The following is a 21,193-nucleotide window of genomic DNA, read 5'->3' as shown; positions in this document are numbered from 1 at the left end:
GACAGCTGTTTCACACAGGAAGTGTTCCATGTGTTTTGCAACAATTGGCAATGTGATGGTGGCAAGGAGGAGGATGGTGCTGAAGCATGGATGAGATGTGTCTTTTTCCTTGGGGGTCACATGGAGGTGAGGGATTTTGCTGTGGTGGAGGCAGAACTGGAACAGGATGACTTCAACTGTCAGGCCCTCTGGCTGCAGTTTCTTCTGCCAAGTGGTTGAGTAACCATTTTGCCTTCCCTCTGGCTGAAATCTAGAAGGTGTTGGTAATACATGGACTGTTTAATTAGTAACAGAATTGGAAAGGAACTTGGAGGTCTTCTAGTCCAATCTCTGCTCAAACAAGAGATCCTATACTATGTCAGACAAATAGCTGAGGATCTGCATAGGAGGCAAAGGTCTTTGACTAAATCCAAGCTTATGTGATGTTGCAAAATGCCCAAATATTGAGAAATACTGCAATTCTGTTAATATAAAAGCCAACCAACCTATGATCATTTGTCTCAATAAGATCTCATGAACTTATCAGTTCAAATGCCATTTCAGAAAGTAGAAGAGTAGAAAGTTTATTGTTTAACTAGAGTTTAATGATATCCCAAGAGTTATATATTTCTACTTTAGCAGAGCTAAATATCAGGCTTTATAGAAATATATAATATTGAGCAATTGCAATGGAATTTCAGACTTACTATATTAGAAACAGTGTCATAAGAATGTTAATTTCTGTAATAAGTCAAATTAAAATTTTTCAATATGTTGTATATAACACAACATAGTAGTTGAAAAGGATTCAACTTTCCACCAAATCATTTGCAATTCTCTTATTTTGTCTTTGAAACCTAAATACTGCAATATTTCATAAATGGATACTGTCAATCTAAAATACATAATAACTAGTATGTTCCTCCCTCCCTTTGTCTTCTTCTATGTAATTGACAGATGATAGTCAATTACAGAAATTGGATAGACCTTCACTTTTTTTGCTGTTCCCAGAAGAAAGAAAATGACTGGCTGAGTTTTTGCTAAACTTGCTAGAGGAAAAAAAAATATCTCCCATATAGTCTTGATAATTGTTCTTTATGAAAACATTGGTATATATTCACCATAGAAGCATTAATACCCTCAGCTAATCTTGGAGTTAACTTTTTGAGCTAAGGTTTCAGGCTGGTATTCTATCAATTAATTGTAGTAGTCTATCAGCTGCTTACAGATGTCAGAATAATTTAAATCTCATTTACTAGAGAAGTAATTTCTAAGACATACAAAAAATGAAATTGAAATCTTCAGTGCATGTGACCTAATTGTCCTCTGGAAACCTTTAAAGTAAAATAATTTCAAGTATTGAATCATTTCTGGCACGTGGCCTAAACTTTTCATTATGAGCAATTTAAGTGGAAGATAGAATTATGATCAGTGAAAGACCTGAAATTTTGGTCAATGGAAACCACCTCTGCATCTTAAATGATTACACTTGGAATATTGCATCCAGTTTTGGTCGTCATGATATAAAAAAAAGATGTTGAGACTCTAGAAAGAGTGCAGAGAAGAGAAACAAAGATGATAAGGGGACTGGAGGCTAAAACATACAAAGAATGTTTGCAGGAATTGGGTATGCCTAGTTCAATGAAAAGAAGGCATTAGAGTGACATGATAGCAGTGTTGCAATATTTGAGGGGCTGCCACAAATAGGAAGGGGTCAACTTATTGTCCAAAGCACCAAGAAGGAAAGAAACAATGGATGGAAAACTAATCAAAGAGAGAATCAACCTAGAGCTAAGGAGAAATTTCCTGACAGTGAGAACAATAAACCAATGGAATGACTTGAATGCTCCAACACTGGAAGTTTTCAGGAGATTGGACAACCATTTGTCTGAAATAGTATAGGGTTTCTTGCTTACAGGAGGTTCAACTAGAAGACCTCCAAGGTCCCTTCCTACTCTGTTATTCTATTATTCTATTAGGTGCTCCAACATTCTGTTGCTTATACAAATGAACCTTGTGGGGAAAAAAAACTCCACAAATTGATCCATAATGCATAAAGCAATGGAACACATACATTTCCTTACCATAAATTCTACTTAAATTTAAAGAAATACAGCCAGCCACTTCCTTTAGTTGTTTTGTCTTTTTTAAAAAAATATTTCAATTTTAATAGAGCTAGGAAAACGTCTAAAATTAATTCTATGATTTGTAGCAGCTTTTAGGTTCCTGAATTCGTTTGCATGTGCATTTTAAACTTCAAATGTGTATTGTACTACCAAATCAGGTGCTTATGCTGAATACCTTCAAATGAACTTCACATTCAAAAATAAAATTCTTTCCAGAATAAAATCAGTATACAGATTTAGAATGTACAATATGAAGGCAACGCTAGAGACAGATTGAAGTTTAAAAAAAAAATGTGAGAGTCTCAGTCCTCAGCATTGGCACAATGCATAACTGCATAATTTGTGATCCATCAAGCTAAACACATATAGTGGGGGCTACAAATTTTGCTCCGAGGTCATCCTGCTTATGATAACATTAAAATTCTTTTTTGTAGAATATTCAGTATTTTGCCACTTTCTTGTTAAGCTCATGTCATGTCATGTCATGTCTAATGCATAGCACAAAAATACTGCTTTGCATTGGTAATATATAGCCAAGAAAGTGACATTCAAGGCCAATGATATGCGAGAAGCACATTCAAAAATAAGCACAAAGCAACAGATAGAGTAATGACTAATTGCATGAAGTTCCTTTCAATTTAGACCGGGCAAATACCAAATATATCTGGTTTGGTTTATTCACTGCTATATAGGAATCTTTCAACTTATGGCTACAATTAGAACTGGAATTCCATGGCTAAGTGATGCATTTGTTAAATGCAGTTGTTGCACCTGATTTTATTACTTTTTTTGTTGTTGTTCATGGTCATTAAGCAAATCATGCACTTAGAAAGCTTCCCACATTGACTTTGCTTGTCAGACTCCCCTATGAAGGATGCAAATGGGATCATAAGACCCCAGGATGCTGCAACTGTTGTAAATTCATGTTGGTTTTCAAATGCCTGAATTTAGATCACAGAGATGCTACAATGGACGTAAGTGTCAGGATCTGCTGTAAATCACCTTTGTATTTGAACGGTTGATCAATGAGTGGTTCTTGGTTGAGAACTACCTGTAGGTGAAGCTTCTTGGAAATCATTTCTTCGATTGTGGCAGCAGAAATGGGCACCTTAGAAACAGAAGCAGTAATAATAATCAATTATATGGGAAAATAAAATCCTGTTAATATCTGTGATCAGGCAGAGATATTTTACCAAAAACAATCAAAACTATTTAAGGAATCACAGACAGTGACTTTAATTGTGTTTTGAATTAGGTCTTGAAATTGTTGAAGCCTTTTAGAGGTGTTAGGGTAGCACAGTGGTTAAGACACGCTGAGGTTTGAGACCCTAGCACCATGCGACGGGGTGAGCTCTCGTCCTCACCCCGGGCTCCTGCCAAGCTAGCATTTTAAAAGTATGCAAATGAAAGTAGATAAATAGGTACCACTTTGATGGAAGGTAATGGCACTCCGTGACATCATGCTGGCCACATGGCCATGGAAATATCTTTGGACAGTGTTGGCTCAATGGACTTGAAATGGAGATGAGCACTGTCTCCTAGAGTCAGCAACGACCAGTGGAGTAAAATCTGCAGGGACTCCTTTACCTTTTCTTGGTGTTGTCTGGTGTTACAACCAAACAAAATTGTGATGAAAATGGATTTCCATGAAATTGAAGTTTGAGTGCTATATGGTTCCTTGTCATGGTTTCAAAGTTGTCTTGATTAACTTTCTATGGAAATTGCAAAACAGAAGAACTTTTCACCAGATTGATACAATAGCATCTCTCTTACACATTTGTGTGCTGCCTTGCCTTGTATGTCACCCATTCTAGCTGTCCACCCTTAAGTTATTGAGTGAAGAAATGGACTTTAAGGCTGAGTTTACTTCATGAAATTTGCAGCAGATTTTTTTTCCTCTCCCCTTTGGGTTATATGCTAAGTTGATAAGCAAAGGAGAGGAGACTCTATTAAAATCATATTGTAGCTATTGTGTTTGCTTGATATTTTATTTATTTATTCAGTACCTTATTTTACAAATATTATCACCTTGGGATAGAAACCTGGCTATGAAAATTATGTGACTGTTGAGAAACAAGGATAAAGTATTTGGCTTAGAGGAACAACATTTGAGTTGACAATTGTTTAGAATACTTTAAACTATTTTACCAACTCACTGAAGCATTTAGTGATGCCATTATAGAAAAATAACAGAAAGAAAAAAAAATGTGTGTGATGCTGCCTACATTTTAAAGTCTTACTACCTTGTGCCTTAAAAGAAAATTAACAACTGAATTAGGTTTTCAGAAATGCTGGTATTCATTTTCCCCCCAGAAACTTAGCTGCTTCCATGGTACTTGCATGATTCTATTACCACAATATGAAATTTATTTTCTCCAATCCTAATTTCCTTTAAACCAACATTTCTGGAGACTTTGGGTTCTATCTGATTTAAATACAAGAATGGTTTATTGCACATGAACCTGTTTCATCTTAACAAATGTATCCTCTTAAGTAAGAAAGTATTTTACCCAAAGTAGTTAAGTTTATTCAGAATTTCTGACAATTTATTATATTTCACTAAGTCAAAAGTTGGATTTTAATCAAAATAGCTTTTTGAGTATGCTCATCATACAGACCAGTGTCCTGATTTTATAAACGTTTCTGCCTTGTCATTATTTTAGAGCGCTCCTGATGGATTTTTTATACTTAACACAGTAAGGTATCAGTTAGTTATTAGATACCTGTATTCTTGGTTATAGTTTTCATTGCCAGTAAGGGTAGAAATGCTACTTGGTATTTTCTGTCTGAGGCGGTAAAATATTTTAGGGTTAGGGAAAATGAGCATTCATTGTTTATCCTGTCATAACAAACTTTCATAGGTGAATCTGGATCAATTCATTGTTTCTCAGCTGCCAATATTATAATTGGAAACATCCAGAAGTTGTCAAAAGCTGCCTTGAATGAGATATGCTTCATGTTCCCTCAGGGATAGGCAGAGTGATGTGAAGAGCTGGGTGTGCACAATTCATGTGTTACTGAGCAGGTTTCTTAACAAGTCTGATCATTTCAAAATGAAAGGAGTTGACAAAACAAAACATGCATTTGAAGTAGCCATGGCACTTGCCCAAATCTTGTTTATTGAAATGAAATTTGTCTGGAAGCTTTCTGGGTATATGAAAACCTTATGAAAGAACGTCATCCATTCAAATCATCCGTGATTTGAAACTAATCTGAAATTATCCCATTAAACCCATAAGATTTTAGAATCATTTCTTCTTACAGATAAATGTTGAATAATTAAATCGGGAAGAGAAATGCATTCTTATAGGTCTTCAACAGGAAAATCAATAAAGATAAAGCCTGGCAATGGATTGCAAAGGGAACATTAAAAAAAAGCTTGATTTTGTTAGGAGGAGGAGGAGGAGGAGGAGAATGAAGATGATATTAAAGTCCAAACTCTCTGGGGAAAATGCAATCAATTCACAACTGGATAATTTCATTCATTAGATATACAACTGGAGAAGTGGGGCTGGATTCAAACAGCACTAGAAGCCCTGGATAGAAAGAACAGAAAACTAATGACAACAAATCACGTCTTCATCTACACCAGGGGTGTCAAACTCAATTTCATTGAGGGCCGCATCAGCATTGCGGTTGCCCTCAGGGGGCCGGGTGGGTATGGCCTGGGTGGGCGTGGCCTACTGGGTGGGCGTGGCTAGAGTGCATATGGCCTACTGGGTCGGCGTGGCCAGCTCTACATCGTTCGCGTCAAGGGTGCCTATGGGGGCCTGTGCAGGAGTGGGAGAGATCTGAGTGTCTCTGGCAGAAGGAGGGTCTCTGGGCCAGGGCCAAGTCAGTGGGGGCCGTTCCCTCACTGTTTCCAGGATGGCTTCGCGGGCCACATAAAACCACTTCGCGGGCCGGATCCGGCCCCCGGGCCTTGTGTTTGACATGTCTGATCTACACAGTGAAACTGACAGAATTTACTTACCAAGGAGTATAAGTGGGCATGGAATGTTACAGGTACTCCAGACAGTTTAAGAAGGAAAAAAAGGGCCTTTGGACAAATATTTAAAGGACAGCAAAGAAGACACAGTGAAGTATACTAGGAAAGCTTACTGAATGCCTGAGAGGCAAAACTGGCCTACAAGAAAAACCATATGAAGAACAGAAAAGAGAAATGGCAAGGCAAAATATTTCATTGCCAGTATATTTAAAAAAAAAAGCAATAGGCAAATCTGATAACAACAAGACCCGGCAATGGCTAAGAGCAGGAAAGTTGAAGAAAGAGACAGAGGCAGTGGTGGGATTCAGCCAGTTTGTACCACTTCTACAGAACCAGTAGTTAATTTTTTGTGGCCCAGGCCCAGAACAGATTTCCAGAAGTGGCATCCACACAGACAACCAACCGGTTGTTCACATATTTGAACCCCACTACTGGACAGAGGCTAATACCTGCTGCACATGATCAAGTTTTAAGAACAAAAGCATACAAAGTCAGAATTGAGAAGCCAGTAACAGACAGCAATCACTGCCTTTCTCAGTAAAGAACCTGTAAAAAAGATGAACCACCTAGCTAGCTACTGTAAGATCACATATACTGACTACAAAATTTGCAACAGGTATCAACTGACAAATCTCTCTTCTTTTCTCCAAGAAGATGATGATGATGATGATGATGATGATGATGATGATAATAATAATAATAATAATAATAATAATAATAATAATAATAATAATAATAATAATAGACCTTGGAGGTCATCCAGTCCAACCCACTGCTCAGGCAGGAAACTCTATACCATTTCAGACAAATGGCTGTCCAGTCTCTTCTTAAAAACTTCCAGTGTTGGAGCATTCACCACTTCTGGAGGCAGGTTGTTCCACTGGTTAATTGTTCTGTCAGGAAGTTTCTCTTTAGTTCTATGTAGGTTGCTTTTCTCCTTGATTAGTTTCCATCTGTTGCTTCTTCTCCTGCCTTCAGGCACTTTGGAGAATAGCTTCTTTGTGGCAACCCTTGAGATATTGGAACACTGCTATCATGTCACCGCTCATCCTTCTCTTTGTTAAACTACACATACCCAATTCCAGCAACCGTTCCCTATATGTTTTAGCCTCCAGTCCCCTAATCATCTTTGTTGCTCTTCTCTGAGTCTTGTCATCTTTTTTACATCGTGGTGACCAAAACTGGATGCAGTATTCCAGGTGTGGCCTTACCAAGGCATTGTAAAGTGGTATTAGTACTTCACGTGATCTTGATTCTATCCCTCTGTTAATGCAGCCTAGCACTGTGTTGGCTTTTTTAGCAGCTGCAGCACATGGCTGGCTCATATTGAAGTGATTGTCCACTAGGACTCCGAGATTGCCAAAATGCTTTTACAACACACTCCTTTCCTGAGGCTACCATTATCCATCTGGTAACTTTAGCTTCCCTTAGGAAGGGACACATGAAGAATCTCACAAAGGAGAGTGCCTTGGACTTTATATCTAGGCAAAGCATCTTATAACAGCACATATTGTTATATTGGCTTCTGATTAATTGAGAATAAGCATCAGTGTGGATCCTTAAAAATAAAACTATCTAGAAACAATTAGATAAAGCAACTGCACTTATGAAAGCACAAAGTAATGCTAAGATAGAACAGTTTGCAGGGAAAAAAAATTAAACTCTAGCTCTAACACCAAGAGGAAAGAGGACTCACTATTACTATACAATGAAAAAGGGGAGAATGGAATTAATAATAAAGAGCTGTGGTGGCTCTGAGCTTAGAATGCAGCACTGCAGGTTAACACTGCCCACAGCGAGGAGTTTGATCCTGACTGGCTCAAGGTCGACTCAGGCTTCCATCCTTCTGAAGTCATTAAGATGAGGACACAGATTGTTGGGGGCAATATGCTGACACTGTAAACCACTCAGAGAGTATTGTAAAGCACAATGGAATGGTATATGTCCGCATGCTATTGCTATAACCAGATGTTTCAAACTGATTGAGACTTACTAGCTTGTGTGATAGTTAATCCATCAGAAATTCAGCATATGACAACTGTCTCCTTCATTGTATTACTGTGCCAGGAATAGTTGAATTTGCAGGATTGCCTTCTGTCGTGATTGTAGGAGAAAGCTAGCCACCCATTTTGGTAGAGATCTGAAGACTGCAGTGCCAAAAACTAGAGATTGTATACAATGAGCTCATGAATGTCATGGTATAATTGTTAAAACACATATGTCACAGCTACCTATAATTTTCATTTATTATGCTAAACTTTCTGATTCCTTAATCTGCATCAGATCCTCTTGTATTCCAAAACGAGACAATACCATTGTCAGCAGTACTGTGTAAATGTGACTGCATGGGTGTATTAATATTTTTCTTTACTCCTTTCAATTCTTATATGTAGCAAGTGTTTGTTTTCTTCTCCAATCTTTATACTGCTGTTATAGTGAATAAAAGGCAACAAAATAAAGTTATTCCTGTTTCCCTTCTTGCACAAGAACCAGATGTCTCTAATGAACAAAACATCAAATTTATAAATTAGAACGGAGCTGAAGGTCACATCTGGAAAATACAAAGGAAACCTTTAAAAAGATAAAATCAAGCCTGCATGAGAAATTTTCCTTCGCTAACTGACTCACGTGCTTCATAAGCATATTCAATTTAAATTTCTCTAGTTTGTTGCTTTGGGTGATGTACTAACAACCTTCTAGTTTTGCAAATCTAGCTTATAATAATAAAGTTGGAAGGGATCTTGGAGATCATCTAGTCCAACCCCCTGCTCAGGCAGGAAACCCTATACCATTTCAGACAAATGGCTGTCCAGTCTCTTCTTAAAAACTTCCAATGTTGGAGCATTCACAGCTTCTGGAGGCAGGTTGTTCCACTAGTTAATTGTTCTAACTGTCAGGAAGTTTCTCCTTAGTTCTAGATTGCTTCTCTCCTTGATTATTTTCCATCCGTTGCTTCTTGTCCATTCTTCAGGTGCTTTGGAAAATAGCTTGACTCCCTCTTCTTTGTGGCAGCCCCTGAGATATTGGAACACTGCTATCATGTCACCTCTAGTCCTTCTCTTCATTAAAGTAGAGATGCCCAATTCCAGCAGCCGTTCCTTATATGTTTTAGCCTCCAGTCCCCTGATCATCTTTGTTTCTCTTCTCTGGAACAATTTTTCACTTGGGGGTCGATAGTTGTATTTTCTTTGAAGGAAAACTCAGTTGAAAAGGGTCTCTCTGTTCACGGGTCATGGGGATTTATTTGCGGTTTATTGATTATTAGGGATCTACTGAGCAATTCCCCTGGTCTCTCCTGTAAACCGTTTTCCCGATATTCAGAATTTATTTATTTTTTATTTAAAAAAAATACTTTCTTTTCTTCCTTGCCTGGTTGTATCATTGAAAAAAAACAAACAAAAAACCCCCCAGCCATTCTGCTATGCTTATTTAATAATAGCCTAGAATTTGCTGGACTATATCTATTACTAGATAACATCCACACTCTTCTTCAGAGTGCTAACAAGTTGTGATATGTTTAAGGAACTTCTGATAATCCTGACTAGTGTGTCTGTATTTGTGTCACAGGCTCCTACAAAGCTAACAAAGGGTGCTTAAAGGACAACACTGTTTCCCAAGGGACACCCAGTTGCCAAAAGTAATGCAGTGCAGTGGATATTTTACCAATTTGGAATTTATTTATTGGTCAGTAGTAACAGTTCCAACTTTCTGAACAGTGAAGGAGAGAAGAGGGAGCAAGAAACAGGTTGTGGCTGGTGGCTCCCACTGTCATTTACCTGCTGTGTCTTTTATCTGGCTATCTGAATTGTTTTATGCCAGATTGTCTTGATGAGAATGCTAATGTTTGATTTGCTCTCACAATGCTTTTTTTCCCCTTTAAAAATGCATTGCCTCCTTTTTGATGTGAGCTTCAGAAGCCTGTTTCTTTGGAATTAGGTTTGTCTGCTTCCCTTCCAGTATAATTTATGAATGTTCAGTGGAAGAACATGTCTGGTTTGTTCAAAGGTTGTTGCATTGTACAGAAGAAACTTTGTAGTGGAATGTCAAAAAAAACCCAGAAAACTTATCAATTTACACACACACACACTTGCATTATACATATGTTTGTGTGTATAGATATGTGTGTGTATTTATGTATGAGTGCATGTACAGATGGAGAGAAGAAAGAGAGAGGTGGAGAAAGAGAGAGACAGGAGAAAGAGAGGGGGGAGACAAGAGAGAGAGAGAGAGAGAGAGAGAGAGAGAGAGAGAGAGAGAGAGAGAGAGAGAGAGAGACTAAAATTGATATATAGCAACTCTAATAAATTTTCTGTCTTGCTATGCCAACAAAGGAATAATAAAAGGGCTTGGTTTTGCATATGTCATATGGAGTCTAAGTTTTATTCTACTGCTTTATCCCCTATAGTTACATTTGGTATGATCATACCTTTCATTCGTTTATAGAGTCATAACTTTTGTCCATAAGCATGCCATCACCTTTAATGGAATAATACTAGCACTGGTATTCTTGCCAAATGTGAGACTAAAAAAGCACAGTGCTGTTCCAACACATTTTTTTTAATCACAATACAAGCAAAGATACAAAACTAAAATTATTCCTTTTAGAATGGCACTGGCTGCAAAGAACTTCCAACATCCCCCTCCCCTCTCACTCTATCACTCTGTTGTGCAACTACCTGATTCACAAATAAGACAAATTCCACTTCTATGGAAGAGGAAGATAGGAAGCCATTTTTTTCTGGGAAAAAAATTCTGCCAAATCTATTCGGCATTGTCAAATACGTGTAAAGTGAGATTCCCAGATGAAATAAGGGGCCACTTCATTGCTCAGGCACATCATGTTATGTTGTGTGGAACAACATCTCTCTAGAGATCTTTATGATGATTAGAAAAAGAAAAGAAAAATGAAAACCTGGATTTTTTCCCCCCAACGGTCTTTGAGTTAGGATGGGAGGCCAACCTTTTGTTAGGAACTTATATACTAGTTGAATGTTTCCTTCTGAGAAATACATTGGGTTCTTTTTATATTATGGGATTTGGTTGCTTTTGAGGTTGTTTTTTAACTAGACCATGGACCATCATTTCAGATATATTTCTTTATCTAAACAGAAAAAAAAAACCAGAATGGGCAAGAATGGGCAAAAAAACAGTGGGAGCAGCTGAGTTTTCTCAGCTCAGTCCTTACAATTTAGCAATAATGCAGATAAACAGATGAGGCAGGAATGTGTGGATCTCTGGCAAAAAGCCACCATGAACAGACCTCTTGCACTTGAACAGGAGTAAGCCCTATTTAAGGTAGATCTATTTAATACCTGGAAGGAAGATATTTCCAGCCCACCTTAAGCAACTGGATTTGGCAGAGTACTGGACCTTCATTATTTGATTACTTTCTTCCATTGCTTGTATTTCTTGCTGTTTAAGGTTATCAAGTTGGATGAAGCAGGATTGATCTAAAAAGAAAAAGAAAAAGCTGGAAGACTGGAAGACTATGACATTAGAAAAAAATAAAAATAAATCCCTGACTCATTAAGAAACAACAAGGGCATTCACAGGAGTTTCTATCTTTTTAAATCTGTTGTTGAAACAATATGTGGATTAGAGAAGAATTATTGCATTATAATTGAGGTTATAGTGATTTAATTATTGAGTTGCTTGATAAAAAGGCAGAGTATATTCATGTGATGGCTTATTGCCAAGGATACTGTCAAGGATATTGTTGTTCAGTTGTGAGAGGTGTCTATATGTCCTTGTAGTTCACCACTAAGAATGAGCCAGGAGTGTGCTGCAGCAGCTAAAACAGCTAACACAGTCCTAGGTTGCATCAATAGAGGAATAATTTCAAGATCACATGAAGTGATAATACTTCTTTATATCACACTGGTGAGACCACACATTCAATCCTGGTCACCATGATAGAAAAAAAAAGTTGAGACCCTAGAAAGAGTAAAGAGAAGACCAACAAAGATGGCAAAGGATCTGGAGGCTAAACCATATGATGAATGATTGAGAAAACTAGATATGTTTAGTCTACCAAAGAGAAGAACTGGCGGTGATATGATGATAGTCTTCCAGTATTTGAGGGGCTAGAGAAGAAGGGGTCAACTTAAGGCTGATTCAGAGTTGCACACAATTACCTGTACCTATTGCTATGCTTAGAGAGGGCTGTAAAGCACTGTGAAGTGGTATATAAGTCTAAGTGCTATTGCTATTCCTAACCTGCAAAGTGGTTGAACGGTAAGCATAGGATGCAGTTGGGTGCAGATGGGCTAATGCAAACAACTGCATGTTGTGCGGAGGTGCCCATCCTGCATACTGATTTGTCAATTTGACTTCCTATTCTATGCTTTGCTGTTTGACAGCCTCTCAGCCAGAGTGCTAAAATTTGCAGACGTATGAATGCAACAGCTATGCAACTGTCTGAGAATGACTACATATATATTCCCTTACATGCAGCACTGGAAAAGTCTGTTTAAACCTTTGACCTTCCAAAGCACCTGAAGCTAAGACAAGAAGTAATGGCTGGAAGAACACTGAAGAAAGAAGCAACCTAGAGCTAAGGAGAAATTTCCTGACTGTGAGAACAATTAACCAGTGGCACAACCTGCCTCCAGAAGTTGTGGGTGCTCCATTACTAGCAGTTTTCAAGAAGAGATTGGACAACAATTTGTCTGAAATGGTATAGGGTGTCTGCTTGAGCAAGGGTTGGACGAGAAGACCTCCTAGGTCCCTTCCAATCCTATTATTCTATGTTCTATATATTTTTAACAGAAAAGATGATCTGTATATTTTCCATCGGATGCAAAGATTATCTCACCAAGTTTTGCAAGTCTCACAAATCTCCAGTAAAATACTATTCAGTCTCTATCTGAAACATCCCTTTGCCTAATTGTTGCTACCATTTTTCTCAGTTTACTTCTCACACATGTATCCCCTGAGCAACATTTGCTCTCAGGCAGTTGCATGAAAAATCTATTGCTCTCCCCCCAAAAAAAATAAAATAAAATAAAAATAAAACAAAATAAAAATGAGACTTTTGACAACCAGCTTTGTGAAACATTGAAAAAAATGAAGAATCCAAGTATTCCAAACAATACAGATTTTAGCCCAGTTAATACTTGGCTGAGAAATGTGGAATATATATATATATATATATATATATATATATATATATATATATATATATATATATATATATATATATATATATATATATATATATATATGTTCTTTATAGTCCTTTAAAGCAGAACCCAATTAAATGAACTGGATATCAGACTGGCTATGGAGAGTTTGGATTCCTTCTGGTTCTTTGCTGTGTCAGACTCTAATGAGATGGCTGCACACCACAGATAGGCACACTTGAATAACTCACGCCAGCAAATGAGGCACATTCTCCTTTATTCTCTGAGACTGGCTGTCAGGTGTTCAGCACAGAATACAGGATCTTCAGTTAGTTCCATCTCTAATGGCTGTGTATGATCTCTATGAGAAATCCGTGAAAGGAGACGGACAACTTGTCCTTTAAAAATACCCCACCTGTGTCGAGCATGGTCTACCCACCCACCAACAGACACATTTCGCAAGCTGTTCAGGTTACCTATGTGTACAGGACATAATTTGTTTTCCAATCAAAGGAAGTCCTTTAACCTCTTTTAAACTGCCCATAGAGCAAAGAAGAGAAGCCTGTGCCCAAAGTCTACATTCCCTTCAGGGTTATCCAAGGTCTGAAGGTCATGCCAGTTCCTAGCTCAAGCCAGCAGGCACCTATAATGGACCACAAGATCATATGGACGTGATGTTGACCTTTAGTGACAATGGTAACAACATAAGTTCATATGGCCAGTAGAAGGCAATAGTGAGCTGCTTCTGTACTTTTCCAACAAAAACCACACATGGGTACCCAAGGCTTATGTCTCTGTAATTGGCTTCTGCTGCAAAAAACCCCAACAGGCTGAGGAGAGTATAACAGTAAAAAGGCACCCTAGACCAGTGGTGGTGAACCTATGGCATGCATGCCAGAGGTGGCACTCAGAGCCCTCTCTGTGGGCAAGCACGCCATGCCCCGGAGATGGCAACTGTCTCTTTTCAAGCAGCCATCTGCTAACTTGCCAAGGTCCCACGTGGCCGGATGCATCCTGGCACAGCTGCTTTCCCTCGTCCCCGTCCCGTCCCTCCTGGCCTCGCATGCTCTCCTTTTCCCAGGCAAGACCCACTGCATCACCTCCTCAGCTGTCGGCCATCCATCTATCTCAGAAGCAGCTTCTTTGAACTTCTGGGGATGGGCTGCAGAGCCCCAGAGTGCACTGGTCAAGGGGCCGGCAGACTATGGCTGCTGATGGACACCGCCAGCTCCCATGCGCTCACTGGCCTCTGTGTGCGGGGGGCCGATGGTGTCAGGCAGCAGCTGCCCCGGTCCTTGCCTTGCCCTATGGCAATGGCACCCCCACCCTGCCTCACCTCACCTTGCAGGACGAGCCTACTGCCTACTGCCCCACCTACCAGAGACCCCCTGGATCTCCCCCATCCCTGCCCACTCCCCACAGGCATCCCTCCCCAGGTGCAACATTGAGGTGACCATGCCCACCTTGGCCACACCCACCAATCTGCCATGACCACCACAGCCATGCCCACCCAGTGGGCCATGCCCACCTGGCCCCCAGTGATAAACAGGTTTTGGGATGCAGTTTGGGCACTCGATCTCTAAAGGATTCGCCATCACTGCCCTAGACAAAGAATATATGTTTATATGTGATTCTATATGAATATGCATTAGTAGATTACCCTATAGTTAAATATGTATGATTTAATAGTTTATATTTAAAAGATCTGCACATTTGAGTAACTTGGGTGTCTCTTATCAGAACAATCAAAGTATACTACTTGCATACTCTTTGCACTCAAATGGTTCTAACTGGTGTTTTGGTTTATGGAGTAGGTTTACATGCTTCTGGTTAACTAAATTTAGGTCTCTCAACAGGCTGGTGTGGGTAACGTGTTTTCTTCAAGAATGTACTTTATTTAACCAAGATTTTTACCTGAATATCATTACTAAAATGCTAACTAAGTTGTCTTCATGCTTTGCAAAGTATTAGGCATATGGAACTAGGAATTCAGAGAACCTTACTCCCTATGCAATTGTAACATGTGGTCAGAAGAAGCAGCTAGGCATTCGGGAATTAGATGACACCAGGACAGCTGGTGAAAAAAGTTGGGAATTGGTTATTAATTATTTTTAATGAATTTCTTCATTTTACATCCCATATTTACCTAAACCTAGTTATCCCATTGAGCCCTAGTTTCCATATATTGAAGTGAAATCTAGGTAACTGAAACTGATGCCAATTATTTCTTGTCCTAATTTCTGGTATAGGGGAATATAGTTTCCTATGTCACTCTTTTATGTTCTGGAGCAACAATATCATCTTACCTCTCAATCTTTTTTCTCCCAGACTGAGGACTGATTTCATGCAGCCTATTCTCTATATTTAGAATAGAATAGAGCTGGAAGGGACCTTGGAGGTCTTCTATTCCACCCCATCCCCCACCCCCACTTAAGTAGGAGAACCTATACCATCTCAGACAAGGGACTGTCTAGCTTCTTCTTAATGGGATACAATCCTCAAAATGACAGAATGATCTCAGTTCGAATCCAAGGCAAACCATTCAATTTCACAGTAGTCCAAGTCTATGCCCCAACCACCGGAGCTGAAGAGGATGAAATTGACCGGTTCTATGAAGCCCTACAGCACCTTATAGAACTAACACCAAAAAATGATGTCCTTATCATCATGGGGGATTGGAATGCTAAATTAGGAAGCCAAAAGATAACTGGAATAACAGGCAAGTTTGGCCTTGGAGTACAAAATGAAGCAGGGCACAGGCTGATAGAATTTTGTCAAGAGAATACGATGGTCATAGCAAACACTCTTTTCCAACAACCCAAGAGACGGCTCTACACATGGACATCACCAGACGGTCAACACAGAAATCAGATTGACTATATGCTCTGCAGCCAAAGATGGAGAAGCTCTATACAGTCAGTAAAAACAAGACCAGGAGCTGACTGTGGCTCAGACCATGAGCTTCTCCTTGCAAAGTTTAGGCTTAAACTGAAGAAAGTAGGGAAAAGCACTAGGCCACTCAGGTATGAATTAAATCATATCCCTGTTGAATATACAGTAGAGGTGACAAATAGATTTAAGGAATTAGATCTGATAGACAGAGTGCCTGAAGAACTATGGACAGAGGTTCGTGACATTGTACAACAGGTAGCAACCAAAACCATCCCAAAGAAAAAGAAATGCAAGAAAGCAAAATGGCTTTCTGAGGAAGCTTTGCAATTAGCTGAGGAAAGGAGGGAAGCGAAAGGCAAGGGAAAAAAAAAAACATAGATATGCCCAATTGAATGCAGAATTCCAGAGAATAGCTAGAAGAGATAAGAATGCCTTCTTAAATGAACAGTGCAAAGAAATAGAAGAAAACAATAGAATAGGGAGGACCAGAGATCTTTTCAAGAAAATTGGAGAGATGAAGGGAACGTTTCATGCAAAAATGGGCATGATAAAGGACCAAAATGGCAGGGACCTAACAGAGGCAGAAGAGATTAAGAAGAGGTGGCAAAATTACACAGAAGAACTATACAAGAATGAGCTTAACATCCCAGATAATCACAATGAGGTGGTCACTGACCTCGAGCCAGATATCCTAGAATGTGAAGTGAAGTGGGCCTTAGAAAAGCTGAGCAACAACAAAGCTAGTGGAGGTGACAGTATTCCAGCTGAGCTATTCAAAATCTTAAAAGACAGTGCAGTAAAAGTGCTACACTCAATTTGCCAGCAAATTTGGAAAACTCAACAGTGGCCACAGGATTGGAAAAGATCAGTTTACATCCCAATTCCAAAGAAAGGCAGTGCCAAAGAATGTTCAAACTATCGCATCATTGCACTCATTTCTCATGCTAGTAAAGTCATGCTTAAAATCCTACAAGCTAGACTTCAGCAGTATGTGGATCGAGAACTACCAGAAGTACAGGCAGGATTTCGAAGAGGCAGAGGAACTAGAGATCAAATTGCCAACATACTCTGGATCATGGAGAAAGCTAGGGAGTTCCAGAAAAACATCTACTTCTGCTTCATTGACTATGCTAAAGCCTTTGATTGTGTGGATCATAACAAACTGTGGCAAGTTCTTAAAGAGATGGGAGTACCAGACCATCTTATTTGTCTCTTGAGAAACTTATATGCGGGTCAAGAAGCAACAGTGAGAACTGGACATGGAACCACTGATTGGTTCAAAATTGGGAAAGGAGTCCGGCAAGGCTGTATACTGTCGCCCTGCCTATTTAACTTATATGCAGAGCACATCATGAGAAAGGCAGGCCTAGATGAATCAAAAGTTGGAATTAAGATTGCTGGAAGAAATATCAACAACCTAAGATATGCAGATGATACCACTCTAATGGCAGAAAGTGAAGAAGAACTAAAGAGCCTCTTGTTGCGGGTGAAGAAGGAGAGTGCAAAACTTGGGTTGAAACTCAACATTAAGAAAACCAAGATCATGGCATCCGGCCCTCTCAATTCCTGGCAAATAGATGGGGAAGAAATGGAGGTAGTGACAGATTTTATTTTCCTGGGCTCCAAGATCACTGCAGATGGGGACTGTAGCCAAGAAATTAAAAGACGCTTGCTCCTCGGAAGGAAAGCCATGGCAAATCTAGACAGCACACTAAAAAGCAGAGACATCACCCTGTCAACAAAAGTGCGTATAGTCAAGGCTATGGTCTTCCCAGTTGCAATGTATGGCTGTGAAAGTTGGACCATAAGAAAGGCTGAGCGCCAAAGAATTGAGGCCTTTGAACTATGGTGCTGGAGAAGACTCCTGCGAGTCCCTTGGACTGCAAGGCGATCAAACCGGTCAGTCCTAGAGGAGATCAATCCTGACTGCTCTTTAGAAGGCCAGATCCTGAAGCTAAAACTCAAATACTTTGGCCACCTAATGAGAAGGAAGGACTCACTGGAGAAGAGCCTAATGCTGGGAAAGATCGAGGGCAATAGAAGAAGGGGATGACAGAGAATGAGGTGACTGGATGGAGTCACTGAAGCAGTAGGTGTGAGCTTAAATGGACTCCAGAAGATGGTAGAGGACAGGAAGGCCTGGAGGAATGTTGTCCATAGGGTCGCGATGGGTCGGACACGACTTCGCAGCTAACAACAATAACAAAAGGAAACCTCTTGCCTTGCAGTTGTGTTTTATTGGTCTCATCTATCGGAACCATGACAGGGTTATTCCCTTTTGGGACCTTCTGACATACAAAGTCAATGGGGAAGCCAGATTCACGTAAACACTGTGTTACTAATTGAACAATTGCAATGATTTACTTAGCAACTGTGGCCAGAAAGGTCATAAAATGTGGCAGGGGGTCTCACTAAACAATTATCTCGCTTAGCAATGAAATTTTGGGTTCAGTTGTGGTTGCCAGTTGGGGAATGCTTGTATTTCAGTGCAAAATTTTGTTTGTTTGGTTTTTTTTTCTAGGAAACCCCATTGGCAAACCTTGTGCCAAACTGCTTTAGTAACCTGCCAAGTTGAAGCTGGATGACCCGCAATTTGCTTTCCTTGGGGTGGCCCTTGAAGATTGCTCCAACATGTGAGAAATGCAACTGCATGTGTGTTGGTAAGCACAAGTTGTTACCAGTTTGTTTCTGCTTGAAAATGGGAGCGGGAAGAGATTATTACTTGTAAATGCACTGACCATAAAGCCTTTATTTCAGAAAGTTGTCCTTCGGTTATAATTTAATTGTTGATTTTCTTGGTTTTGCTCCTGAATTTTCTTTTGTAAAGCAATGTTATAAATATAATATATTTTTTCCTATCCCCTTTTAGCTTTGCCCCATCTTCAGATTTGCCCTTTTATTTTTTCCAAAAAAATAAGGTCACTGTCCTTTATTTAACCCCCCAAGCGGCATTATTACAAAGTCAGCTTATTGCCCCCAACAATTTGAATAATTTACACAAATAATGAGCTGTCATAAGTTGTAACTATATCCTGTGGATAGCCTTGAGTTAGACCAAAACAGGAAAGAAAGAGTTAATTAGCAAGGCATATTCAAATGACTTGACAAATATATATATACACACACACATATATATATGTGTGTGTGTAAATCAAAAATAAGCAAGAAAATGGTAAGAGAACACCTTTCCAATCTTGATGAATAGAAATCACCAGGACCTGACATATTACATCCCAGAGTTCTGAACGAGCTAGCAGATGTTATCTCAGAACTGTTGCACCACATCTTCCACAAATCCTGGAGCACCGAGGAAGTACCCGAGGATTGGAAAAGTCCTGATGTGGTCCCCATCTTCAAGAAAGGGAGAAAAAATGCACCCAGGAAACTACAGACCAATCAGTTTAACATCAATACCTGGGAAGATCCTAGAAAAGATAATCAAGAAACAGATCTGCAAACAACTAGAAGCAAAGACATAACTAGCAGCCAGCATGGGTTTGTTCAAAACAGACCAATCTGATCTCATTCTTTGATAAAATGACTAAACTAGTAGACTAGTGAAATGCAGTAGACGTAGTAAACCTAGATTTCACTAAGGCATTTGACAAAGTAAACCACAACCTACTTGTTGGCAAGCTAGAAAAAGGTGGAATAGACAATATCACCACCAGATGGATCTGTAGCTGGCTGACAAACTTTACTCAACGAGTAGTTCTCAATGGCACCACATCCACATGGAGAGAAGCAAGCAGTGGGGTACCACAAGGTTCTGTCTTAGGCCCAGTATTTTTCAATACCTTCATAAACAACTTAGATGAGGGAATTGAAGGGGAACTCATCAAATTTGCAGATGACACCAAACTGTCAGGAGTAGCCATTACCCCAGAAGACAAAATCAGGATCCAAAAAGATTTTGACAAACTAGAACAATGGGTCCTATCCAACAAAATGGGTTTCAATGTGGAGAAAAGCAAAATCTTACTCTTAGGCAGGAAAACCGAAAGGAACAAATACAGACTGGGCAAAATCTGGCTTGGAGGCAGTAGCTGTGAGAGGGACCTTGGAGTCCTGGTGGACGATCACTTAACTATGAGCCAGCAGTGTGCAGCAGCAACCAAAAAAGCTAATACAATCCTGGGGTGTATAAACAGGCATAGAATCAAGATCACGTGAAGTACTAGTACCACTTTATAAAGCCCTTGTAAGACCACACCTGGAATACTGCAGCCAATTTTGGTCACCATATCACAAAAAAGATATTGGGAGTCTGGAAAAAATTCAGAGAAGAGCAACTAAGATGATCAAAGGCCTGGAGACCAAAACATATGAAGAACAGCTGCAAAACTTGGGTTTGGCCGGTCTAAAGAAAAAAAAGAAATAGGGCAGACATGATAGCAGTATTCCAGTATCTGAGGGACTGCCACAAGGCAGAGGGGACCAGGTTGTTCACCAGAGCACCAGAGGGAAGGACGAGATACAATGGTTGGAAGCTGATCAAAGAGAGAAGCAACCTGGAATTAAGGAGAAACTTCCTGACAGTGAGGACAATCAACTAGTCGAACAGCTTATCCCCAGAAATCATGGGCACTCCATCACTGGAAGTTTTTAAAAAGAGACTGGACAATCACCTGTCTGAGATGGTATAGGTCCTCCTGCTTGAGCAGGGGGCTGGAGTAGAAGACCTCCAAGGTCTCTTCCAGCTTTATTCTATTTTACAAGGCAAAGTGAGTTTTAGCCCTCCAATACGCACAACAGTAATCTAAGTGAGTTATTCCAATCCCTAGGAGATGGTGTAGTTCTAGTCAAGTCTTTTGGATGGAACCAGCTACTTGACATTGGGCCAATCACCAGGAGATGGTGAGTTCGAGTCCTGCTATAGGTGAAATAAGTTCTTGTCCTCCTATGCATGACATTCAGCAGAGTGACCTTGGCCAATCACTAGGAGACCGTGTGTTGTGTTCTAGCAATAGGGATAGTAACTTCTAGTCCTCCAATATGAATGACAGTTGGTTGTGACCTTGTGCCAATCACAAGACAATTGTGAGTTTAGTCCTGCAAAAGGCACAACATGTGGTTGAGTGAATTTT

Source organism: Vipera ursinii (genome assembly GCF_947247035.1).
Source record: "Vipera ursinii genome assembly, chromosome: 4".
NCBI lineage: Eukaryota > Metazoa > Chordata > Lepidosauria > Squamata > Viperidae > Vipera > Vipera ursinii.
Note: the sequence above shows the minus strand (reverse complement) of the source record.